Source organism: Diorhabda carinulata, chromosome X (assembly GCF_026250575.1).
Source record: "Diorhabda carinulata isolate Delta chromosome X, icDioCari1.1, whole genome shotgun sequence".
In the NCBI taxonomy this organism is placed as follows: Eukaryota; Metazoa; Arthropoda; class Insecta; order Coleoptera; family Chrysomelidae; genus Diorhabda; species Diorhabda carinulata.
Genome location: NC_079472.1, coordinates 38,011,377 through 38,038,035, shown reverse-complemented (window position 1 = coordinate 38,038,035; position 26,659 = coordinate 38,011,377). Strand labels below are relative to the sequence as shown.

Genomic DNA, 26,659 nt, shown 5'->3' with positions numbered 1-26,659 from the left:
AATAGATATAAAGATAGTGATAGAGATAAGACAATATTCGGAAAAAAAGAAATAGACAAAGATGCAAGGATTGTGGGTAGCCAAGGAAAATTAAGCACAAATGCCTTCTGGTAGGCTCGTGGTGCCCACTTGAAATTACCAAAGGTCGATATCCTTGAAAATCCGAAAAGTTCTTTTGCTCGAGCCTTTCCACGTCTCTAGCCTAACTGTAAGGCTTGCCCAAGTATTTGAACCTTGCTCTTTTGAGTGTTGGGCACTCAGCATTGAAGATATACGACTCGATAACACTACCTACTTTGATTTATGTGAAAGTATTTCAGCGGATGAACAAACAGAGAGTGAAAAGCTAACATCAGAGAAACTAACAAAAATAGCAGGAAACCCTAGGATAGACAAAATAAGAAATGAGATAATTATAGAAAATTCTGAATAAGAATCAATAGGAAACAAAATTTATGGAATATATGTGTACGGACACATAAGGGGGAGAACATCATGAACACCTAATAAGAAAAGTGAGAGATGACATACTAAAAAAAGAAATACTCAAGTATCCTAATAACGAGGAGAAAAGTGAAGCACAATACGATAAAACTGAAGCCCCAATGTTCGAAAATGTATAAAAAAGTCTAGAGGTAAAAAAGAAGATGGAAGTTTGGGAGAATATTGATTTGGAATTTCCTCGATATTTGAGGCCCTAAAGAAAGAAATATGCAAAGTCGCATATCTTCCTCAGCTTCAGTAGCTACAAATGTTGCTTATTGACATGCTTACCAAGATGAAACGTACAATCAAATATTCTGCTGGCTTATTCTAAAAACGTTTATTGTTTTATGAAATTCATCACCCCCGCAAGTAGAACAATTTCATTTATTTGTTGAGATATAAAAACAATTTAATAAAATTGATGAAACTCAAATATATCGTGTTTCAGAATTAAATTAACAATGATATACTTTTGGGAACAAGAAATAATATATGAAGAATATATTACTAGAAATATGAAAAATTTTATACCTGAGGTCCATTTTTCTACGTTATAATCTATATTACAATATATATTTTTAAGTGAAGTAATTGAGTCGAATATAATACTAGACCTATGAAATGAAAATAAATATTTGAACTTTATCATGATATTCATAAGATAATTTTGTCATATCGGCAATATTTATTTTTTAATGTTGCTATATTCCTTATCTTCACATATAAACACTATCCCTAAGAAATCTTATTTCTTTCTATCTGATTTAATAACTCTTGTATTTTCAAAATAGTTTTTCTACCATTTTATTATATTTCTGATGTTGCTATTTCATACAATCTTAATAACATTTACAAATATTGAGATGTCTGTCCTATATAAACAATATCACAATTATCACAAAGAAAACTCATATAAAGTATTCTTTCCTAACAATCTGGAGATTATGAATCATTGAACCCTAAACGTATTGTGAAGATGTTCTGCTCTGTTCTATTCACTAATAGATTGTAGTATTTGTTTATTATCCTTTTAAATATGTTTCCGTATAATGCAGAGTGGTTTTTATGAATAAGATGATGTGCCACCGCTTTTCCGTAAATCTCTATTGCTTGGTTGAATTTTACACACGAACATATTACTCAGATAATAAAGAATCTCACAGCTCAGATTAACCTGTGTGAGTGCAGAAATGAAAGATTTGTTGAAATGTATCGTCAATTGTATCAAATTTATTCCATTGTAGGATTGTAGGATTGTGGGTTGAAAGATTCCATGAGGAATTAGACTTTTGTATACAAATTTTATTTGAATGATACCTAACTACTGATTTTATCTCATTCTTATAGACTCTTAATTTGGTTTTTTGGCTTATTCTCTTGTCTTGTTCCATTTTTTTGCTTATCATTGTTCTTAAGTACATGAAGGTGTTGACTACTTCGAAGATAAGATCATTTATCTTTTACTCTTTCTTGTTTTTGAATTTTCTCCTCTTTTCCAATTTTCCACATATTTTGCTTCTCCTGATTTATAGTTAATCTTCTTTTTCCTGTCTCTCTTACAATTTTTTCTAATGTGCTTTCAAAACTCTTGCCATATTTTGTATCTTAGGTTATCTCTCGTAATACCAACTTAGGCTTGTTAATTCCAATAACTCATATTACGGAAAAGATTGGAAAAGTGGAATTTTGTGCTCGGCAAAGTTCATTAAGGTGATAGAGAACAATTTTCCATTTTCCAATTTTGTGGGTGTGAACCAATAAAGAGAAATGCTATTATCACGTGGTTTTTCCGAAGCAAAATTAGTAGATTTTATTGAGAACTAGGAGTTTCCGATGATTCTACCGAAACAAAAATAAAATAGAAAAATGTTCGATTCATACATTTAAGTGGAATAATAAGTTTATAACATATTGTTTGATATATTCCAATTGTTTTTATTCTTATTCATGATGCATGATCAATGCTGGAAACGTCTTTTCCCAATTCATTTCCACAGAAAATATTCAGCTTTTGTGCTGATCTTTCGTAATAATTTGATGAAAATTTGACTTGAAATTATCCGATGCTCTATTGGACCAATTTGAATATCGAACTCTCTCATGCAATCTCAGGCAACAATTTAGAGAATTCGGTGTTTCATATGATTTAGAAATTGATCGAGCAATGAAAGTGAAAGCTACCGACTGAGTTCACTTTCGCGTTTATTCAAAGGAAATGGTTATTTCTGTTGAAATCTGTCGAATTTTACCATTTAGAAGGATTAATCTCATTTTACGGCCTATCAATACTGCAAATTTACAAATAATTTTTGAAAACTTTTCTGTAATGTTAAGAACGCATTTAGAAGATATTCAATCTTTAGTTTCAGTTACAAAGATGTAACTGTGAAGTAAAATTTGTTTCAAACTATCCAAATTTTCATTCCAATAAATAAACTTGAAATTTGATTTTTATAGTAGAGATTATTTGTAAAGGGGCGTTCTCTAGTTCGTAGTCTATAAGTTCAAGTTTGTGAAAATACCTAATGTTTTGAAAAACTCTGACTCATTTTTACTGTTACGGGAGAAAAAATTGACTTTTAAATTTCTGTTAACAGGTAAAAAATCACTTTTTATGAAATTACTTTTTTCCCGAGAAAAAATTGGTGCTTTTTCACAGAATATTGTATAAAAAACATAAGCAAAGGTAGATATATAATTTTAGAATATTTTTTCATCCAATGAAATCACATTTTCTTTATATGAAAAATACAATTATTAAATGTGTATTGCATGAAAGACACGTTCCTTAAAATATTCGGTACAACAGTCGGTTCAACTAAAAGTGTATCAGACGATCTTTAAAATGAATGACCTTTGTATGAGTTAGCATCTTCAACCTTAAAGAAATTTTTACTCGCAACCTAATTGAAACATGTTCCATTGTGATATGCATAAAATAGGGCGAAAATCCTTTGCTACTGCTGCTGAACGAAAAGCTACATACATTCGCTAAAATTTAACATATGTTTCAGTAAGCTGGGATCTATGGTACCGTTGGTAATATTCATACTGAATAGACTGTTTACTTTCAGTTGCCAAATATGATAACTTGGTTATTGAAACTCGCGTCAGACAATATAATTGTGAGTGTTGGTGTAATGATGATGTAAAAAGGTGTATTCAGTATATGCTTTGGTAACTATCCATTCCCTGTTTACATCATTATTTTATCCTTAAGTTCAAAAATTATAAACGTTCTCGAATTTTGAATCTCATCTGACGTTACCTGGCTGATTTCACATATTCGACAAGCTCCTGCAATTCCAACTACAACAATCTTCATATAAACTGAATCGGGGGCTTCATTTAAAAAATCCTAAATTTGTCTACTCATTAAGCACAACTTTCTTGGGATGATAACCTTTCCCATTTTGCTTCGGAAATGAAATTAGTTTTAAATATGTTTAAATGTCCACATTCATACTAGGTTGTGACATATTTTTGATGGTTTTTGTTGTACCAATTTCGAAAACAAGCCAATAACACCTTCACAAAAAAAAGACTGCATATTTTTCTTATCTTCCTTCTATGAATCTTGAATAAGTGGTTTCGTAAATTTTCCGCGATTTAGCTGGCAATAATTTTTGAGACGCTACTTTGGCTACTTCTACTAATTTCAGTGGAGTGAGAAAAAACTGAGAAAAATATACATAATATAAATATTTATTCATAGTACACAGTTTTTTATACTTTTAAATGTAGATTTGAGCTTAGGAAAGATATAGAAGTCGCACGGCTCAAGATCCGGCGAATAAGGTGGATGGTCTACTGCTGGGAAAAAAAAATTAGCAACGCAGGTCTAATATTGTAATGACATAATGTTTTAAGATTGAATCATCGTTTTTTCAGTCACAGAAAAAAATATGTATTATATATGGAAAAAATACTAGATTCTAGCTTTCGCCATACAACCTCAAACTAAAATCTAGTTGTTTTTTCCCTTATATAATAAAAACTGCTAATTACGTTTCTCTTCATCTTTCATGGGATACTTTTGACCAAAAACATGTTTTAATAGGGAAATCAGTAGAAAATGGCAAACTCAATTTCTTAATAGTCTATGTCTTATGTCTAAGTCGCACAAGTTTAAGGATATCTTTCAAAATTGATTCCAAAACACAAATTATATACAAAATGGAGTGGCACACATGGTGAGATGAGTCATATTATGAAGGTATCAAAATTGTAGCAGCATAATGCAAGAGCACCGCAACTAGTTACGGTGTCTTACTCTCGAATATTTTTACTATGAAGCGATTCATATGAAATTTTAGAATTGGGCTCATATTACACTTAACTTACACAAGTAAAAATGATCTGAGCTCCGCCTAATATTAAGGGGTATAAACAATCCCTTAGTGGAAAAATTGACATTGATCCATTTTATCGCTAGAAAACGTGTTTAATATTAAGGGGTGAATTTGTTAAGGGTTTTCTAACCTCATAATAAAATCATTTTCAACCCTTTGAAAACCTTACAACCCCTAAATTGAAAAAATCACAAAAATTTACTTTGGTATGACATAAAAAGATTTGAGTATATAGTAAATGATATTTTATGTTTTCTATCTTGATTATCGAATTTTTAACCCCCTTTCGACCCTTAAAAACAACCCCTTGATAAAAAATTGTTTGAAAAAATTTCTTTTCACGAAATAAAAAGGATTTAAATGTTATTCCACTGTACTTTCACTTTGCTTCAAATATTCACACTTCGAAATTTTACTGAGTAGAATAAAATACGATTAGTTTTTGGACTGTAACTCCTTCAATCCTATCGCAACTTATAGAAAACCATTTTGATAGTAATTAAAAGAGCTAAAACTATTTTCATTACAATATATAGTGAAAAAACTTTTCTTTTAAAACGGTGAAGGGTCAAAGGGCTCGATATATCATATCTCCGTCAATTTTTGTGTGAACCTAACCTAAAATAACCAAATTTTCTGTCTGAAAAAGACCTACATTTTTCATTATTATACTTTCATACGTATAAGAAGGTGGTTAAACCCTATTTCTTTAGAATGCATATAATGTATCTGCTCGCCGCTATATGGCAATGAATACATCAATTAAATTAAAAAATGTATTTAATCTTTAATATCTCGTTTAATATTGCACTTAGAACAATTTAGAAATAGAAAATTTGGTTAGTTTCTCACCTGTTACAATTTAATTATCATAAAATTTTAGTTAAAATGCATATTTGCAAAAAACCGATAAAACACGTGAAAAATTTTTTAATTGCCAGAAACGTGAAAAATATAGGAAAACTTTATGGAACTTTTCTTTCTCAAAATTAGGCCTTTTATCGATATCCGATGTTATTTTGAAAAAAATTCACACCACCGCAACCACCCCCAGGGTGGATGCCGAGTTCAGATCATTTTCACTTTTGTACTAAAGTTGATCCTAAATCGAAAATTTCATGCAAATCGGTTCACAGTAAAAAAATTCAGAGAAAAAACGCTTCATTGACTGCACTATATCAGCTGAACATTAAAAAGAAGATATCAAGCAGTAAACTGAACACATCAGTGTAATATCAATGTCAAAAGTAATAGAAAGATGTGAAGATTATTTTGAGTACCGTAAATAAATAGGAAACCATTCATTTCCAAGAATTATTTGTTACAATATTTGTGTCTACGATATATCCAAAAACAAGGCAATCATAATAGATAGTGGTCTATTCTTTTTTTAAATTAAAATGTGGATTTTCTACACCTATTACGCTGTCATTATTGCGTTATTGCCAACAAGTCGTGCAAATATTCTGTATTATATTCACATCGGCGTATATGGAACTAAATTTTTATATCCGTACCGCTAGGGCATTCTATAGGGGATATTACAGGTCATATTGTTAATGGATTAGCTTTAATCCAGCTCAAACTCTCGTAACAACAACTGATGCAAAAGAGGTCGAAAGCTTATTCGTGGATGGGGACGAAAATGTTACTGAAGTAACATGAAATTAATCCCTAAACATAACAGCTGTGAAATTTATCTTGTGCTGTTAGTCTGATAAAATGACACTGTAGAAAGAAACTATTAATTTCTGTGATGCTATGTATGAAATTTAATACAATTTAGAAAGATTATTTTTATTGTTAATGCCCTTATTTACTCAATATACTGAATCTAAAAAACGGTTGGTTAGGTTAGTGGATAGCCAACAAATCGTATGATATATACTAATGAAGTATGAAATTTATTTTTAGATTTTTGGACTTCACTACTTGTCATAAACGATAATGGTCGAGTAGTGGAACTATAAAATTAAATAAGGTATGTGAAAGGATAGGCTGAGAGCTTAGTAGAAGATGATATAACTACGTTCATATTTATAACATATCAGCTTTCCCGGATTTTTACAACGACATCCAGCAATCCATTTTCTCCCAGTAGAAAATCTGACACTTCCGTGTAAGTGCTCTAGATGAAGTACTGGACTCCATATGATGAAACGATATAATTATAGAGAATACAATCTGAATTCGTCGCTGGCCACGATATTACTTCAACAATGCTCGCAGTTGAAGAAAACATTGATAGTCAAAAAAACTAAGAGTCAAATATGACGATATACTCATATTGTAGGCATAGACCTTTTTTAAACATTAGAGATCTAAAACCATTTGAGACCTAGTTGAAAAACATTACAATTATAGTAAAGTTATCGTCAATGAACCACTAACCTAAAATTTTGTTTTTGGTGATAATTGTCCATACATTTCGCTACGTATGATTCCCACATATACGATGTGATGTTTCTCGACTAAAGTAACTATCATTGTACCACTTCTTTTCAAATTTAATTATAATTTCAACCGAATATAGTTGAAACTCATCAATTGAGTGGGTTTGGCCATGTTATGAGAATGGGAGAAGAACGATTAATAAGGAAGATATATGAAGCACAAACTTACAAAAAACAACGAGGTGAAGCTGGAAAAAAGAAATTTAGATTCAAAAGACACAGAATAAGAGAGAGTAGGAACTGCTGTGGAAAAAGTCCACGTAATGACTCAATTCCAACATACCTTATACCTGAAAAGGTAGAGATGCGTCAGGATTAAGTAAGTAACGTTGAAGCCCAACCCAAATTAAAACTTTCCACTGGGCTCAAAATTTTTTTTTCTGTTTTTACACTCCATGTTATGAAGGAAAAATTGAGGAAAAATTCATTTGAAATAAAAAATGCGAAAGAATGATCTTTTTGTGCGCGGTCCGTAGTCTCGCTCTGGACTCGAGGGAAAGTTTAGCGGCAAGAACTTTCGCCAGGGCTCAAAGGAGTTCTACACAAAGATCATTGTTTTTTACACTTTTTATTCCAATTAAATATTCCTTTGAAGGTACACCCTACTTGTAGTAGGGTAAAATTAAATTTTATTCACATTTTTATCCTTGAAACGATGATGTCATGTTTTAACCAAAGATAATTTGAAATATGTTGGAAAAAACAAAAAAATTATGTTTTTGGAGTCACGAGAAAAATCAAATGGACTAAATTAACGGTAATGTTTCAAGGACCCAGCACGGTCTAACTAAATAGTGAAACACATTTAAATACGATCCCTTGGGCCGTGGAGTAGGTTTGGAATTAAAGACGTCGTGCGGTCCATAGGACAAGCTCTGGGCTGGGGAAAGATCAGTTGCGGGCCTGTGGACCGCCTCGGGACTTACCGTGTTATGTATAAATTCCGAATTAACCACGACAATCAGGTTATCTGTGATATTTCATATTTTTATGCTGGAAGACCAATTTTGAGTAGATTTTACAACATATATAATTTCATACAAAATTTTGTACAAATGTTTTAAACGAAAATTCGAAATTTTCGGATATAGTTATAAGATTGATCCTTTATACACTCTACTAATTTAGACAATATTTCTCCACTGAAAATATAGTTTGATTTTTCTATGCGAAACTTGGATATTTCTCAAAATAAAATGTTTCTACAGCTACTGCTCTTTTTAGTTACAATTTTTTGCCTTTCCTAAAATGTCTTTTGTCTTAATAAATCTTTTCTCTACTTCAATCATTGACACCAGAGTACTTTGGCTAACTAAAACTTTCTAAAGTATAAATATGAGTTATTTTCAACTTCAGAGATTCATTTATATAAAGGAGTTGTGAAACTACTAGATTGTTTGTAAATGTGGTAAGCTGAAAAGCGAAATAAATTAAAAGTAATTGCTAATTTCCATGCATCTTTAATAACGATTTTTAATTAAATTACAAATGCTCAAAACTTTCGTACTAACTTATTAGAAAAACATTTGTGTTCATTTAACACAATTAAAACTTTGAGAAGATGTATTATCCCAAGGGCGAAATTTCGAGATTAAACTTCCATTCTTTCGATTTTAAAAGTCGTCTTTGTGCTCTGTCTCTGGGTTTTGTGTGGTTGTCTAGAACGGAATTGTTAGTAATTGAAAATCGAGAGAAATTATGCATTTCCATGTTTTCAATGCATCTTAAAGGGTAAAAGTTGTGAGTCTCCAAACTACTCTAATGTAATATAAACCTGTAGCTTGATACAATGACACCATTAAGCAGAAGTTTCAGCTAATTACGAAACAAAAATTGAATCTATCTAACAATAAAACAATTTAACATATATCCAAGAATATAAACAATAATTGATGGTTAAAGCTTATTCAACACACTTAGATAAAGTTTTATGAGTTTGTGATATACGAATTGATATAGATTATCAAACTTCGATTATCAATTCGTATATTGTCAATGCAAGGAAACGCAAATTTTGGATCTCATTCTCAGTTTACTCAGAATAGTTTATACAAATTCTCAAGATGTAGTTGCTGCCTACCTGGGATTAGTGAGTATTATTTGTACCAATCTAACTCAATAGTATTCTTAGGTTTCCAATACATTCTCTACACCCATCAACTAACTCTTAAACCCGCACATTACTTAACAATCTCAGTTTTTCTTATATTTTCATCCAAAGTCAGAATACCTGTTGTGTGGCTTTTCGATTGGAAGTTTTTTCTCCTTGCCTTCCAATGTTCTATTTTATCTTTTATTTATTCGCATTTTATCTATTTATATTATTTTTAGCTGCTATTTTAGAATCTGACGTTCTTTTAGCTATTCAGTTTTGAAGCATATGACATGTGTGAACAAATAATCTCAATATTGCTTCATATATTTTATCTGCATCTGTTTTTCTCTATATGTTTGAGTGCTCATTATTTTTTTTTGTTTTATTTTTTTCCTTGTCTAAGAATATTATTCTTGTCGCATTTATATGGGCTATTTGATTTCTCGCAGTTGTACTGTTACTTATTCTACAATTCCTATTCTTGTTCATACTTTCATTGCATTCTATAATTTTCCAACTTCCAGCGTTTTACTTGTTTAATTCCCGTATTTGAACTTCAATTCCTTTTTTTCCTTGCTATCATCTTGCGTACTTAATATCTTCACTTAAAATGAAATGCTAAAATGTTTATGGGGACTATAAATATAAATTTGTAGATTGAAGATTAATATTAATTATAGAGAAAGTTCAACTTTATGTAAATAGCTACAACCTTACATTTCTGAAACTGTAATTGCTTCTGTTGGTGATAATTTACGATATAGTTGTCATCATTTGATGCACCAGCATTGAGTTGAAAACTACTCATTCCATGTTGAAAGTAAAATTTCACAGCATTGTTCGTATTTTACAATTTTAATCATAGATGTAATGCCAAAATGGTTTTCAAATTGCTTTTGTTACAATGTGTATCGAAATAACAGTTTTCATTGGTGACATATTCATTTCAAATTCAATTCACATCGTATGATTTTAAAAGACCTTATTTACGATTCTCCATAATTTCGTAAGGTGTATTGAGATTATTTTTTCTACTTAATACAGTTTTTTCAATAGATAGCTTTTCATATTTGGATGAAATATTCTCAAATTATTGATTCCAAGGAAATTACAATCGCTGGAAGGTGCTTTGATAACAAATTCTATATCAGGCTTAATTGAAATTACAGTATTTTAAGAAAATGTCCATATTCTTAAGACTATATATATTTTTTTTACTGAAATACCATAACCTAAAAGAGCAGTTATGATTTTGCAACAACTGCATGTCTCCTCTGGCTCGCCAGATATTGATGCAATTAAATTTAAGTAGATTGTGGAATTTATAGAAATACTTTAGACGCTTTTTTCATATTTCATATTGTTGCTCATTATTGGTTTTCATTATTATCCAAGTCAGTAACACTCATTATTTATTTCCGTAATTAAAAATTACTAAGGCACATACTTACATTGTAATTATATGCTGTTAATAATTTGATTATGATGCGCTTCGTCAATATTCAAGTTGGGTTTTATTGAGTTGGCATTGATGTAACTCGAAATTTATATAAACTCTTGCTCTTGTACACCTCTTTTGGCCAATCGACTAACCGCGATCGAGTGATTAGTAATTTTTCAATTCACGGTATCCAAGCCAATCGCTTCGGTGACGATTTTGTCCAATTTTGAATAATATTTGTTGCAATTGGTATATTATTATACCATCGACTATTTTTAGATTTCCTGTGATTATTTATTCTTAGGAATAATCTGTTGATCTTGATATTTGGGCCTCTTTTTGACAGAAATTTTATTGATAATAAAACAGGAGAGGAAAGGAAAAATTTGCTTTCAACATTCTTGAACTACCACTTGACAAGTCTAGCTGAATACAGGGTTATATTAATCTTGATTTGTTTCAGGACCATTTGTTTGATTCGATACAAAAAAAGTCAAGCAAGCAGCAGCTTTCGCAATACAGCTGTTATGTGATAGAATTTCCGGCGCAGGGGTATTTTCATTCCATAAATTGATCATTTTCGTTATTTCTACGGAACTCAATCCTATCGAACTTTTCACTTTCACAGGTATCTGATTGCAGTTTTTGTCGTATAAAATCGCCACTGAAATACAATACTATCGAATGGATAATAATATTCATTTTCTTATAATATTTTTTCATGTAACAGCTGACTTGTGAGGTCCAAAATGGTTTTGACTGTCGTTTCTTTGAACTCTGTACCATCTTTTCTTTCCATATTCACAGCTCAATCTTTTAAAATACAGTTAATTCTTCCACCGACTAATTTCCCTCTAATTGATACTTTCTATCATTGCAAAGTCCATAAATGCTTTACAATTTCTTAATGTAAACGGTATTTTTTTTGTATATTCAATTCTATAATTTCAATAATATCTTCAGTATTACAACACAACAATTTGTGACATTTTCAAAAATTAAATATTTGGAAGGTCAAAATCAAAATAAATCAATATATGGGATCTGTAGAATAATGTACAGATCTGTTGTTTTTAATCAGATGACTTCAAATCAATTGATTTCTTTGGATTTTACTGAAGCAAAAAATGTTCAATAAAGTTGTTGTCTCCTCGTAAACAGAATGGAAATTGACGAAATGTGCCTTCGATACGTACTTCTGTAAATGTCTCAATGTTTGAGAACAAAGTTTCAGACCAAGAATTTGTGTAAACTCTACACAAAAGATTCCATGTTGAATTTCTAATATAAGTGAGTTTTACATGTTTACGCTGACTTGAATGTATATACATAAAAATTTTTCTATGAGGAGATAGAATGTACACAAGGGAAACATGTTTCGAAGAAGCAAAGGAATATTTAATTTAATTACCAGACGTAATGGTTGAAATTGATATTTTCAGAGATAGATGATTTCATAAAAGTAGGAAGAGTTAAATAAAACCAAAGAAGATACTAGGTGTGATAAAAATTGTTTAAACAAAATTTGGAATTATTTTCTTCCAAAATATTGATTTTGGTTGTGATGAACTACACCTGATTAAATATCTTTCAAAATATCTGGATGTTCTTAATATCAAGACTAATTATGAATTGTTTGTTTCGTACTAGATTTTTTATTGCTTTGTGTTAAATCTTGTAAGTACAGTGAATGTGGAAAAAGAGGTCTACATTTAGTGGACCGAACGAAAAATTATTGTGAAAAAAGGAAAAAAAAATTTTCCTATTTTTTAGGTAATACATTCCAGAAACCCAATTATTAGTTGTGAAGAACAAACTTCTCCATTATTTATACGTTTGAATTGGTTGTTGAGGCTGAAAAACATCCACTTCTCTAACACTCATACCTCTTGTGATCTCAACATTTTGTGAGATTTGTTGATACTTTTTGTCGACCAAAATTGATGGTCAATGCATAAGAAATAAATTTTACGTGATATTCACTATGCTTTAATGCCTTGAAAAAGATAGGTTAAGTGCCACGGGAGACCAGCTCGAAGTCACTCAAAAGAATTGAGCTGGATCCCGCTGTATCACAGAATCCCACTTTACTAGATTGCAACACCTACTTTTATAGGAAAACCATTACATAATCGATATTCATAATAATCAACAAGATTTTGCTATGGGGACTTCAAAATACGAGTGTTTTTATAAGCTATATTTACACAAGCAGCCACATACTACAAATCTGCAAAACACATAAAATTAAAATTGATCATATATTTCATACGCTGTGAAAATCATTACGTTTTAGTTCAAATTGTACACTGTATTAGATATTTAGACGCGCTTCGTATACATTTTCCATCTATTTCTGATATAGTATTCACTACTAAGCAATTGTATTACAATGTATCTCTCAATTCCTTGAATATTTTCTCCTTTTATAACCAAACACTGCTACGTAATCATAAATTGTTGCAGAGATACATTGAGCCGTTACTGTGGAAAACACAATTTCAAGACATTTGCTCCTTCAACAGAATATCTCATTTAACAAGTAAATCGAAAATTTGATGAGAGAAAATAACACATCTTACTAAGAATAATGTCTATTCATATGTAGCGACAATTATATTTTGACAACTTGATTTTCTCATGTTCACAATCACTTGTTCTTGGATTTTCTGAAGAATCCAATTTGTTGTTCAATATCTTTCTATATTGGAGATTTCAATTTTTATTCGATATGCCAAAAACAGCGGGATTATCTTAAAATGAGAAAAGTGAGAGAAAATGGAAGTAGGTTCTCGAAATATCTTACTTAACATGATATACCCGCAAAAAGCTGTCCTTTGAATTGATTATCTAATGTAAATAAGAGAAATTTGAGATATATGGAATGATTTTCTGATAAAATATCATCTTTTTTCATAGTATTTTATTGATGAATTTCAATCAATCTGTCAATAGTAGAAATAGAATACCTTCCGTGTACTGGATAAATTTTTTGTAACGAAATAATTTTCCAAATCAGTGCTTTTAACGGAAAAAATGATATAGTAAATTCGCAAGACCAAAGGTAGAATTTGTGTGAGGAAATTCAGATATGAAGGGAAAATTTCTCAGTATTATTGGTAAAATAAACTCAACGAGTGAAAATATAAATACCTCCATTTTGACGCATTATTGTCTTTTGTTTATTGTGAGAAATAGAATTGAAAAATGTTCATAATTCAACCAAATTTTTATGGAAATTCTAGTGAATGGTAGTATTTTATGAAAATACACTAAATGTCATCAGATAATTACTTCCATAGAACACCTAATAATGAAATTGGCATCCAAAATATATTACTACCACAAGGTACTATCACAAAAACCTTGGATAGCTGATTTTAATATATGGTTGTAAGAATTGCAAAGAAACAAAAAGTTTTAATATACAATGAAAAATTTTTTACACGAGATTTAGTTATTTCAAGAAAATATTCAGCTCAGACTATAATTTCATAAGCAAATGATAAAAAATTGAAGGCTGCCGTGATTTCGGAGTTTTTATTGTTTTGAGTGATTCATCAGGCACGCTCGTCTACCAACAATGCGTCCCAGAACTCGAAATCAGATTAAGAATTGAGCAAGTGCGGAAAACTCTGAACAACATGAGAACACTTCTGGCAAACGGCAACCCAAGTTTGGAAATCCGGACCAAAATTCTTCGCTGTTACATCTTTCCTATTCTTCTGTACGAATACCAAGGTTGGACCATGGATGCGGCCACATTGAAGAAAACATACAGCAAATGGGTAAACATAAAGAACTTCTCACAACAATCAAGGAGAGAAAGTTGCAGTAACTAGGTCAGCCGTAGACAAAATTTATAGCTGAAAGACGTGTGTAGATGGCTTGGACAGAGGTCTACAGAAATTTTCAGAGTTGCGGTTTCTCGTACGACAATAGCCATTTGGATCGCCAACCTCCGTAGGGAGACCGCGTCGTAAGAATAAGAAGATTCATCAGCAGACATTTCAACAACTTCAATTACAAATTCAACCAATGAACGAAATGATTTTTTTATTCAAATAATATTAAAAAGAAAATGGCTTTTTCGCAATTTGGGATAAAAACTTCAGTATATTGATTAATATGAAAATCCTAGTGAATTGTATCGTTTTTTCGAGGTAACCTCAGCATTATTCGAGCATTTCGATAGAATATATACTTCATAATGAAAATTGTAACTAAAATATTTCAATATTTTTCTCTAACGCGAGATTTAGTTAATTCAAGAAAACATTTTATGAATATCTCTACATTAGCTAATACTCAAAAATAAATAGTTGAGAAAGTAGAAAAACTAAACTAGACGACTTAGCTTTCAAACTTAACAAAGCTATACAAATAAGACTTTGAATTCATTAAAAAATTCTTAGTGTTGAGGGAAACATAATTAGTCTGAATCATAACAACAACGCGAATAAAAGTATTTCAAAAGTGGGAAAAATTGAATCTATCTATCAACAACGCAACTAGAATCATAGAGTACAATACATTGAAGAAGAAAATTTATTGACACTCTATTATTGATGCTAATTGCTCTAATTATATTGTTGTATTTAATCCGCTTCATAAGATAATTCTCTCTCTCTCTCTCTCTCAACCTTTCTGAAAATGGATACAGAACTTTTTCAGTATTCATATAGAGTATGCAAGGAGTTAGACGCTATCTTTTTGAGTAAATTGATCAATTTCCAATTCCACAGTATCAGAGAAATTTGTAAAATTTATGAAAAAGAAGCTCGCTAACCACCCAACATAGATTAACTGGGGCAATGCCTACACCACATCAGTATTGTCAAAATGTCAACCCAATGTTCTACTAGGAGTTATATAAGGTGTTTACCCGATCTAACTACCAATAAACTGCAAATTCCCCACACCCGAGGGAAAAAAAAAGAAATTACTGTCAATTATATGATAGTCGACGACTATTCTCCAGTAAAGCATGAAAAAGTCAAATCTCAGCTTATATGTCTATATCAAAATACTCCTGATTCAACTCACTTTTGTGAAACTTCCGTATACATCTTAATTAGTCTGAGTATTTATAGGATGTCCCATATCTCAAAGTTATATCGTATTATTCAGTCATATCGCGCTTTTACGCCGCAATATTTTTTTCTGATAACTTTTTTAAATCTTCTTTGTCACAATCTATCAGCGTAATAGGCTACTGGGCGAATAAGATTCTGCATTTTGGTGGTGCGGTTTGAGTTTTATTTCTCAATAATATCACATTTACACAGTAGGCCCTGAATCCAGCTCGTAGTTGCTCCTTTATGGACGTTGACTGATTTGCTATCAGACTCTCAAGGTACTTGAAAGTTACTACTTCGTTAAAGGCTCTGATTTCTATTTCAATTTCTATACTATGTTTAGCTGGTTCAAATATTCCACACACTTGTTATTTGTTATCTATAATGACTAACTCCAAGAAATTTGAGATACATGAAAGCATTTATTTATCATCACATCAATTGAAGAAATTTCATCAGAAATAACAAATTGTTTATAAAAATTAAAACGAATGATGTAACATAGGTTCTATCACAAAACCATCAAAAAGCAAAATTTATAAAAATTTTGATACAGGTTTCCGAGATAATTTAGGCTTACTTTGCTTAAAAGTCACTTTGTATTGAAAGTAGCTACTCTAACGTAGTTTATTCCATTCTTAAAGTTACAAGAGATTCGATATTCGACATAACAAGGATAAATACATTTTTAAGAAAATGGAAAACTATAAATTCGTCATCAACACAACTTTTACAAAATAAATATTTGTAAGAATTATTTGAGTCGATGCTGAAACTATTTTTCTCTCACCCCGTAACCAAAAATTTTCAAACAATAACACAAATATAAAGGAATTTTAGGAAGAACAATTTGCCTCTGTGTTGTTATATCTTTACAATAAACGTTATTGCAATCCAAACATTCATTGTTGTTATTAAATTATTAACTATCATTATATTGGCGAACAATAACATTGTCAAATTAAAGTAACAAATTAATTTGTATATGGTTGGAAGTACAGAAATTTGGAATAAATTCTATTACTTACAGATATATGCATCATCAGGAGCTTCTATTGAAAAAGTAATTATTCATATTTGATATAGAGAATCACAAAGGAAATAAAACAGTTTAAGCTAAATTATATTTTTGAATGGGATCATAGTGTTATTTTCCTTTCCCTAATATATTTTTCTCTATAAATAAAAGTCAATTTTCTTGCTGCACTCCACCATAATATTTCAAAAGGATTCTAGAAGAAGATGTTTCTTCAAAATTTTTTTTGAAAACTGAATATTGTCTTATCATTATAAAAATATTAAAAAACTATAACTTCTCACTGGCTCTTATTTGACATTCACGCTCCGGGATGCGCTGATGATACTAGATTTAGCAGAAACTGACGAATGCAGTTTTATGGAGAAAAGGAAGAAACTTTGTATCTCTCAATTATAATACGTTTCTAATAATAATCCAATGGATACAAAAAGTCTAAAGAGAAATGTGAGGGAAGTCGGCCCCGAAACTAGAAATCATAAGAGCTCTGGAGCTGGATAACCAGCTGTAAATAGTCCTCATGTCACATTGTAATGATTTAATACAACACAATTTACAGTATAAAATATAATATAAAAATGACCTAACTATTTATTTGCTTAAATGAGAAATAGGTAAACATATTTTAGCTCAATTTTTGAAACTAAGTAAAACATTTTACGTTTAATTCAGCTTAGTGTTATTTACATTTAAAATGTTAAAACGTCCTGTAATAATTTCTATTCTCTACCAGAGTGCATCGATCAGTTTAACACACCATAACCATTCCCCAGCGCTATGCAGAACTGTTATTAAGGATTTAAAAATAGTCCATGTTAGCTCTTTCCATCATAGATTTAGTATAACTCAAATCAACGGAATACTGAATAATTATTTGACCGTCAAAAATTGTTAACGTTGGATACTACTTGCACTGGTCAATGCTCAAAGGAAGGCTTGCATCGACTAGTCCATAGGTGAAAAACATTAATCTAGACACTGTGACTAGTGACAAATCAAGGATCTATGTATATGAATCGAACAACGGATAGTAAACAATTGAGAGTTTCTATTACGAATGTTTCTTTAGTCATGTGGCAAGTATGGTCATAGAACAACATAAGAGGGTAACTGAACATATTTGGACAATTTACAAAAAGGGGCGAATTATTCTCCCTCATGTCAACATTACCTCTCATTCCCCTCCTTATATCGAAATTTTACTGATGTTTGTATGAACATAGAACGCTTGAGTGGTGTTGACTCAAGTATTAATGCGAACGGCGTAGCTACCACCATCTATCAAGAAACTTTTGAAACTTTCTTAAACATAGAAAAATAAAAACTCTATGAACCAATAACTATCTAGACTTAGAATCTTTCTTATGGAAAAACTCACCTTATATCTTTAGAAAATGTCTTACGAAAATAAATTATCATTTGTCACAAGGGACTGTCTCTTACAAAATCAAATACATTTTTATAGCAAACAAAAAATATAATGATTCCAGTAGACAATATAATTTTGATCATAAATAATTATTTTTCTACTACCTGACTATAAAGATAAATAATTTAGAAACCAGACGTCGTTCCTTACGGATAAAAAATTTTCTTTTTAATCCCATTTTCAATTAACCGCAACTAAACTTGAAATGTTTTGATATAACCGGTGTATAGTTCGTAATTAATAATTTTCATTATTTTTTTTTCAGGTTGGCTCTCAAGAAAATCTCGCTTCCTTACAATTTAACAAGGAATAAAATGAATGATTCATTTATAATATGGAGGTAATGTAATGAGTTGTGGTACGATACCAACATTATCATAATAATCAGAAAGTTCTGCCCTTGGGAAGAAATTCATTCATATTTTTCTATAGTTGTTGTTCTCACTAAGGATTTAACACATTAGTTCGTTAAAATATGCATATATTCACGCTAAAGTTTCTGGACTCTGAAAGTTTTGCTGCATAAATATGTTTTAATAAACTAGATGGGTATAAACGTTTGCCAAAACCATGTACTTCATTAGAGAAACTCACGCTTCGTATTATTGAAAAACATTATTAGAATATTGAAATAGACATTCAATTTGTTTTCAAAATATAATCATAACAGTGAAAATAAAGTAAAAGGAAAATGCTAGAAAAACCAGCAGATCCGAGATACATGTACCTGAAACTTTCTTAAATGCAACGTCGTTGTCGATTTTTTAAGATAACTTGAGAAAAGTAATACGCCATTTTACAATTATTGCTCAAAATGGACGCTAATATATGGGACAAATTGTTGAAATGCAAGGGGAGAATGTCAACGATACGGAATTTAAGTTGAACACGATATTTCATCCAAGTGTACTTATAAAGAATAATCTGGATCAAGTTATAATTATATAATAAATCATGCAAATCTATGTCAAACAAAGCAATACCAATATACTAGTGGGAAAAAACGGTATGGATTCATCAACTGAATGAAGGTTCTCAAACAGCAATTGATCGAATTAATCGGGTCGTAGTCATATGATATGATTCTTGGTATCCTGCTAGACCAATGGGTAAATACGATCCGTTGATGGGTTGTTTCATTTGTTTATGGATTTTTGAACGTATTTTTCCCCTCAAATGGCTGTTTACCATCAATTCTAATGAGCAGCGTCATTGATAGTGTAATGTTCCACTTATTTTATTCTACTAGTGGGGTGAATTTATAAATACACAATTAATTAATTTGAAACATTACACTTGAGTACACAATAATTTACTTATCAGTAAGGTATATATGTATGGGTTTGGAGTCTCGTATACACTGCGACCCAAAGAATTTATTGTGTCCCCCTTTCTTGCTGCGATACTGCAGAACCCACTGCTTACAGCTGATCCATCAATTCCACTCCTTTTAAAAAGCCTAGATAGTGGAATGGCTTCAATTGCCAGAGATCTTCGTTTTCTATTTCTAGCGCTTTCAGGTGTAATGCTCTGGAGTTCCCTAGTGTTTTATACTTCGAGAGAATGTGGATAGTCGGCTTCGTCCTCTGTGCAAGAAAACCTGCACGCAATATTATCTCTAGGTCTAGCGTCTTCAGGTGTTTGTTGTACTGTACTCATCACTAATACTTGACTAAGTTATATAATTTATTTAGATTCTTCGGTTACTTCGATCTGCTCACTAGAAGTTCTAGAAAATAAACAAACAAAACAAATAAATGAAAAGACCTTCCAAGAAATTAGTTCAAAACAAGTAACGTAAGCGAATCGCCTGCTATGATAAGAAATTATACAAGGAAAAAACATCAAACGGGCCACGACTTCGCCACATCTTGGAGTTCGTAACTATAGGTTACTGAACTTTGCGGCTTTTATTCTTTTTGGTATTTCATCATAAAAATAGCTTATTTGTATTTAATAACAATACTGAAGATCTAGAATGTATTATACAAATAAATAAATATCATTAAGGAATGAAGTTTTCATAGATCATGTTTTCAAATCTACCAAAAATTTAACTCGACGTTTGATAACTGATAGAGATCATTCTGGTTTACGACCCGCAAAAGTCCTGTAATTATGAAATTTCCAGGCGTGGAAGACAAACTTTGACCGTTGGAATTTATTTTCTTGAAGTGATTTTTCACATTATCTATTTTTCTAATCAAAAATTAGACAAAATGAGATCTCAATACAAAAGTACAAAAAATTAAGAACCAACTACTTTATTGATAAGAGTGCTTGATTCTCCTGTCTAGTATTAAAGAAGCATTTTAATTCGATGGGTCAAAATATAGATTCCATATCCTATTTGAAACTATGGGGTTTGAAGATAATGGGGAATTATGGAGACTATGGAGGAAGGAGCGAAACAATTCTGGATACTATCTGATAGCTATTCGATGACTTTGTCCAACGATAATTATATAAGAGAGTTTACAACAATCCATGTGCTCTTTGAGACGAATATAGAAATATCCTTTATTAGAAAACCTTGAGGATGTTTTTTTTAAAAACCTAATGATCTAAGTATCGTCGAAAATCGTCTTATCGAGCCTATGCATAATTTAGGAAGGAGTAGCACTACGAAAAATGATTTTATATTTGTTTGTCCAGCAAATTATATATATTTTGACAGAGAACGTTGTATACTTGCCTATTTGTAGTGAAGAAGAACCAAAACGTTGAAATGTAATCAACGTACAGGTATAACAAATAAAATTCCCAATTACGTTAGGTTACGTCACGTTAACATATCACGAATCCTATATAATAATAAACCAACTAACAATCAAATCAAACCATGGCAGCATAAAAACTATCTGCATCATAAGATAACTCTCATTCCGTAAATTTGATGAAAAATATAGCATTTATTCTTGTATATATTTTCGGATATGTATATTTCTTTCTTTTTGGTTCGAAAAACTGCAAGCTGTTCTATTTACTAACGTCAACATTATTTTTTGCTGAAAAGGCTGATTTTAACATGGAATAATACTACTGCAATGACGAAGAATAATTTTATCCCAATAAATCGGAACAATTCAGTAAATCATTTCCAGTAAAGTTCCGAGTTGTGTGTTTTTCGAAAAAGGAATTTATCAAGTAAACAGCTTTGTTGCATAAATAGAATGCTTAAGTAACTTTTTCCAGTCATTAGAATAAGTGGTTTTATATTTTGTTTTTTTGTACGGGATCTTGAATATTAACACTTGACATAGATTGAAACCAAATAATAATTGGAAAATGAATATCCAAACTGATAATCAATCATTGTTTCACTAAACCAAATTATAAGCGAATTAATCTCTATTACTAACTAACCGTTAAAGTATACTAAAACTGTACGATAGACTACCTGCAAGTAGAAGATTTTCTAAATCTTACGATTAAAAAAAGACACCAGAAAATATTGGCGAGCATCCAAGCATATGAATTATTCCTATAACTTATCAGGAGATTACAATTAATAATTGTATTTTCTGACTCAGAAGAGGTTAATTTAGAATTGTAATGTAATTGAATGGAACTAGATAACTTTTTATGATAATGTTTTTTTAGTAGAATTAATGTCTTTGATTTTTATGACTACAAGTTATCACTCTTACTTACAAAAAGAAGGGAAAAATGAGGTGATATATATTATTTATTGAATCTCATAATAAACAAAAATTTTGGTATTTTCAAGAGTGCCTTTAGACAGAAAACTATAAGTTGCATGACGAGCCGGAAATTAATCCAATCCGACGAAATCGATAATAAAATTTAATACAAAATGGTTAACACCGAGTGCTTCAAATTTCTCACATTATGAAACTGGAATATTTAATATAGACACAGACACATACACGCGCGCGTCCGTTAATTTTCCACCCCTAGATAAATCTACAGGTGGATGCAAAGAAAGACATTGCACCACATCCTGTCATTCGACAAGTCCTTACCTCATAAGCGTCGTAGTTTCGCGCGTAGACTTCTTCCCTAAATTCTATCTGGTAAATCTGGAAAGTTTTTTCTGTTTTTGTTGAAAGTTAGCCTTGTCGTTTTGGTTGTTTGGTGTGTTTTCGGTAAAACCTTTCTAATCTTCTTCGGCAAAAAAGGATCTAGTCCAAGTGGTCTTTCGCTTCCTTCACAGTTGTCCCAAATATATAGCTCGGCACTTGCCGTGGGTTAACACGGACAATTTGGGATCTTTTTTTTAGAATAGACGAATGGTTGGCATTTCCACAATTCATCATGTTGAAAATAATCATGACACAACAATTCATGGCTAGTTTATTGCATCGTTTATTTTGAGAATCATTTTGCCTCTTATAAAATATCAAAAGATTCTTTTTTAGCATAGTTTTTATGATTAAAAAGTCGACTTTTAGAGTTCTGACTCGTGATTCTTATGAGTCTTAAAAGTCACTCAACTTCTTCTCCTTTTTTCCTTACTTATTCACCGTTTTTGTCTTCCACAGTTCGTCTTCATTCCATCATTCGTATTGACCATTTGGTCTGGCATTCTTTGGATAAGACCGTACCTTTGTATTCTTCTATTCTCTAGTTTTTTTTGTTATAGGACATTCTTCTCCCAGTAGTTGTTGTTTTTTTTTCTATTTAAACCAACTTGAAGGTTTTTGTGATATTTCTTACTTTTGTTATCATTTGCCATACAACTGCTGCATTGAAGGTGATATTCTTTTTCGTCCTTAGACAGATTTTTCTTTGTGTTCTTGAATTAGAGTGCTATGTGTTATCATGAATACTCTAAGGTTATGTGCTTATGTATTCATATATATCATATATATATATATATATATATATATATATATATATATATATATATATATATATATATATATATAAATTAAATATTTCGCCATTCTTCTTCAGTCTACATTTTTCCCATAGCTTACCATAGTTGTTTCCTGGATACACTATCATAAGCTTTCTCCAAGCTCATCAATGCCAAATATGTTGCAGTGATTTCGGATTTGTTGTTTCTAAGACCTGTTACGTAATGAAAATATTGTCTTCCTTTTCCGGAATGCTAATTGTTTTTAGTTGTCTAAGCTGAACAGAGAAAACATATTTCATGAATAACCTTTCTGATTAAATTTTTTGTATAAAACGCAAATACCAGGATGGAGAAGGTTACTTTATAATGCATTATATCGTCGCAAAGACTCATTTCTTTAAGTTCATAATATTCCGATCATAAAGATTATAAACTATGCCCTCAACAAAAAAAACGCTAATATTTTGTTTCCCAAATCTCCCATAAGGCACGTATATTAGCTTCTAAATAAACAGGTGAAGCGGGCTTCGATGGGAGGATCGTAGTCATTTCAGAACCCCAATGTTATGTTTATGTACTAAAGTACTCTACACACAGAATGTTTGTATTATCGATTTGAGACTATTTCCACAATTTGGACACAGTTATGTTTCTCAGAAACATTAACTATTTTTTCAAAACTAGCTATTAGTTAAGAGTGAACTATGATTCAACAAATATCTTTCTGAATTATAGTGTGTAAAATACTGTTATCTTGTCAAATACTTCTCATTTTTATGCATACCACTAAATTCAGTTACGTTTAAATGAACAGCGAACAATTTATGACGCTTCCGCTCCCTTTAACGCGATCAAAGACAAATTAGTAACATGTACTATGTATTTGTTAACTTTGTCTTAGCACAAATTGATACCGTATATACAAGTTTGGTTTGTATATTTACTGATGTATACAGAGGGAGTTTTATGTATAGATCGCCTCAATTATCTCGGAAAGGGCTTGTACGATTTTTATAAATTTCTGTGCGCAAGGATCTGTGATACGGCCGGTATGATGGTATCTACATTGTTGTCAGACCTTTCCTTTTTTCTGGAAATAAAATAAACTGTTATTCCTGGATATTTTGTGATTATTTTTCATGTGATATTCTCTATACCTAAATGCCATAATTTATATCATCTTCACCAAGTAACAATAAATATTGTACATTTAGATGGCTACGATTGAATAAACTCATTTAATTTGAGTATTCTTTAATAATTTATGTGTTAATACAAATCTCGTAATGAGGTCTAATATCAGTACGTTAGTGAAAAGTTCATTCCCAGTAATACTGACATATCTCCAATTCCAAGTCGTCTAAATGACTGCTACTAATCGAATCCAAGAGCTCCGCTGCCAAAGAAACTGATCTCACCCTCTGGCTCTCCAATAGACGACCCCTAACTACAAATCCCAAGAACAAACTTTATCCTTCCTTTCGGCTGCTTGCAATAATATACGAAGACCTCTCCAAGAACTACCGTAACGTCTCAGATAATTCTCCCTTAGCTAATAGCCCAAATAATCTAAATACGCCGAACCATTTGGGTTGGGAACCATGAAAAGGGACCATTTATTTAGCGACCTATTATACCAGCTCATATATTCAGTTTTTCGGGATATTCGGTGCTGCATTCACGCACCTAACGAGGAGTGTTACGTGAGCACTATCTACAATTATGCCGATTCACTTTTCCATTAATAGAAAAAGTGACCTCATCGCAAAACATAATATTAGGTACTTTAAAAGTTTGGATCGCTTTGATTGTAAGATTTTTCCATTATTAGGTCTGCAAACTCTTCACGTCTATCGTCATCTGACAACTTTTAAACCAACGTAACTTTGCATGTATGGAATTTATTATTATGTAAAATTTTCCTTACGGATGTTTGCGAAATATCAAGTTCCTTGGATATTTGTCTAGTATTCAAGTGTGGATGCAGTTGATGCAGTTTTTATACGCTCTGATTTGGATAAATCTTTCACTAAACCAGTTTCTTTTTACTAATTCACTGACTGTAGATTACGATATAAATTATAAAGATATCACGCTATATCATAATATTATTGAAATATCAATTCGTTTTTTTTTCAGATAAACGATCAAATGTGACTCTCGAGGATATATTGAAAAATTTTTTGACTACTATAGAACTAAAAAAATTCCAATGTGAAAATATTTCATTACTCAACATATTCTCCTCTTAATTGGATTCATTATTACAGCGAATTTTTCTTGCTCTGCAAACCAGACCTACATAGCTTTTATTACCTTCTCGTTGGAAGAAAATTCACTACCTCTAAAATTTTTTTTCAGTTTAGGAAAGACATGATAGTCGGACGGAGCCAAATCTAGAGAATAAGGGGGGTGTTCCAGTAATTCAAACCTTAATTCACAAATTTTTTGCATGGCAACATAAGATTTGTGTGCAGGAGCGATGTCCTGCAAAAACAAAACAACTTTGTATAGCTTTCCACGTCTTTTCTCTTCTAATTTTTTCCTGTAAAGTGGTCAGTAATATCGAATAGTAATCTCCAGTTATTGTTCTACCCTTATTCAAAAAATCAATCATGAGTACTCCATGGCAATCCCAAAAAACTGACGCAAGAACCGTTTCCAAACGATTTTTAGACACGAAACTTCTTAGGTCTTGGAGAACCAGAGTGTCGCTATTCCATAGATTGTTGCTTTGTTTCTGGATCGTAGAAATGTACTCAAGTTTCATGCATAGTAACAATTCGGTTTAAGAAGTCTACATCGTTATCAAATCGAGCACAGCTCGAGCGCGATGCTTTTACCTTTGCACGCTTTTGGACAACATGCAAACATTTGGGGATCCATTTTGCAGCAACTTTTCTCATGTCCAAATTGACGAGAACGCGTTCGTATGTGCTTCAGATATCCGGTTTAGCCCAATTCGACGGTCTGATAAAATCATGTCATAAACTGCATCGATATTTTCGGGGACTGACACAGAAACTCTGGCCTTCCCGATCGGTCATCACCTTCAATAGAAAATTCACCTCTTTTGAAGCTTCCAGTTCAGTTTTTCACGGTCGCATACAATGAATATTGATCACCAAGGGTATTATGTATATATTCGTAAATCTGCTCACCTCTTATCCCTTCTAAACACGGGTACTGGATGATTGCTCGATACTCCAATTTTTCACAATTTCGGTGGACAACTTTTTTCATAAAATTTATTGCGTAACACTGGTTTACTTTTTGAACGTCCAACTTTACACTGATATTTCTAATAAGTTATTGTTCGTTGCTATTGTAACGCAATATTTTGTTTATGCATGGAACTGGTCTAGACTAACTAGATATCAATACATCCTCGTAATTCATTGAAGCGTCAAATTTGTTATTGTAGCAGTCATAGCTACCTAAATGTATTATTTTAACTTCGACGG

General features: G+C 31.3%; 1 protein-coding gene across 1 annotated transcript in view; it reads left to right on the top strand.

Moving 5' to 3' along the window:
• The window catches only part of LOC130901021 (chaoptin), a 371,072-nt gene that overhangs the window by 117,635 nt on the left and 226,778 nt on the right, over positions 1-26,659 (top strand). The gene's annotated exons all lie outside the window — the stretch shown is intronic.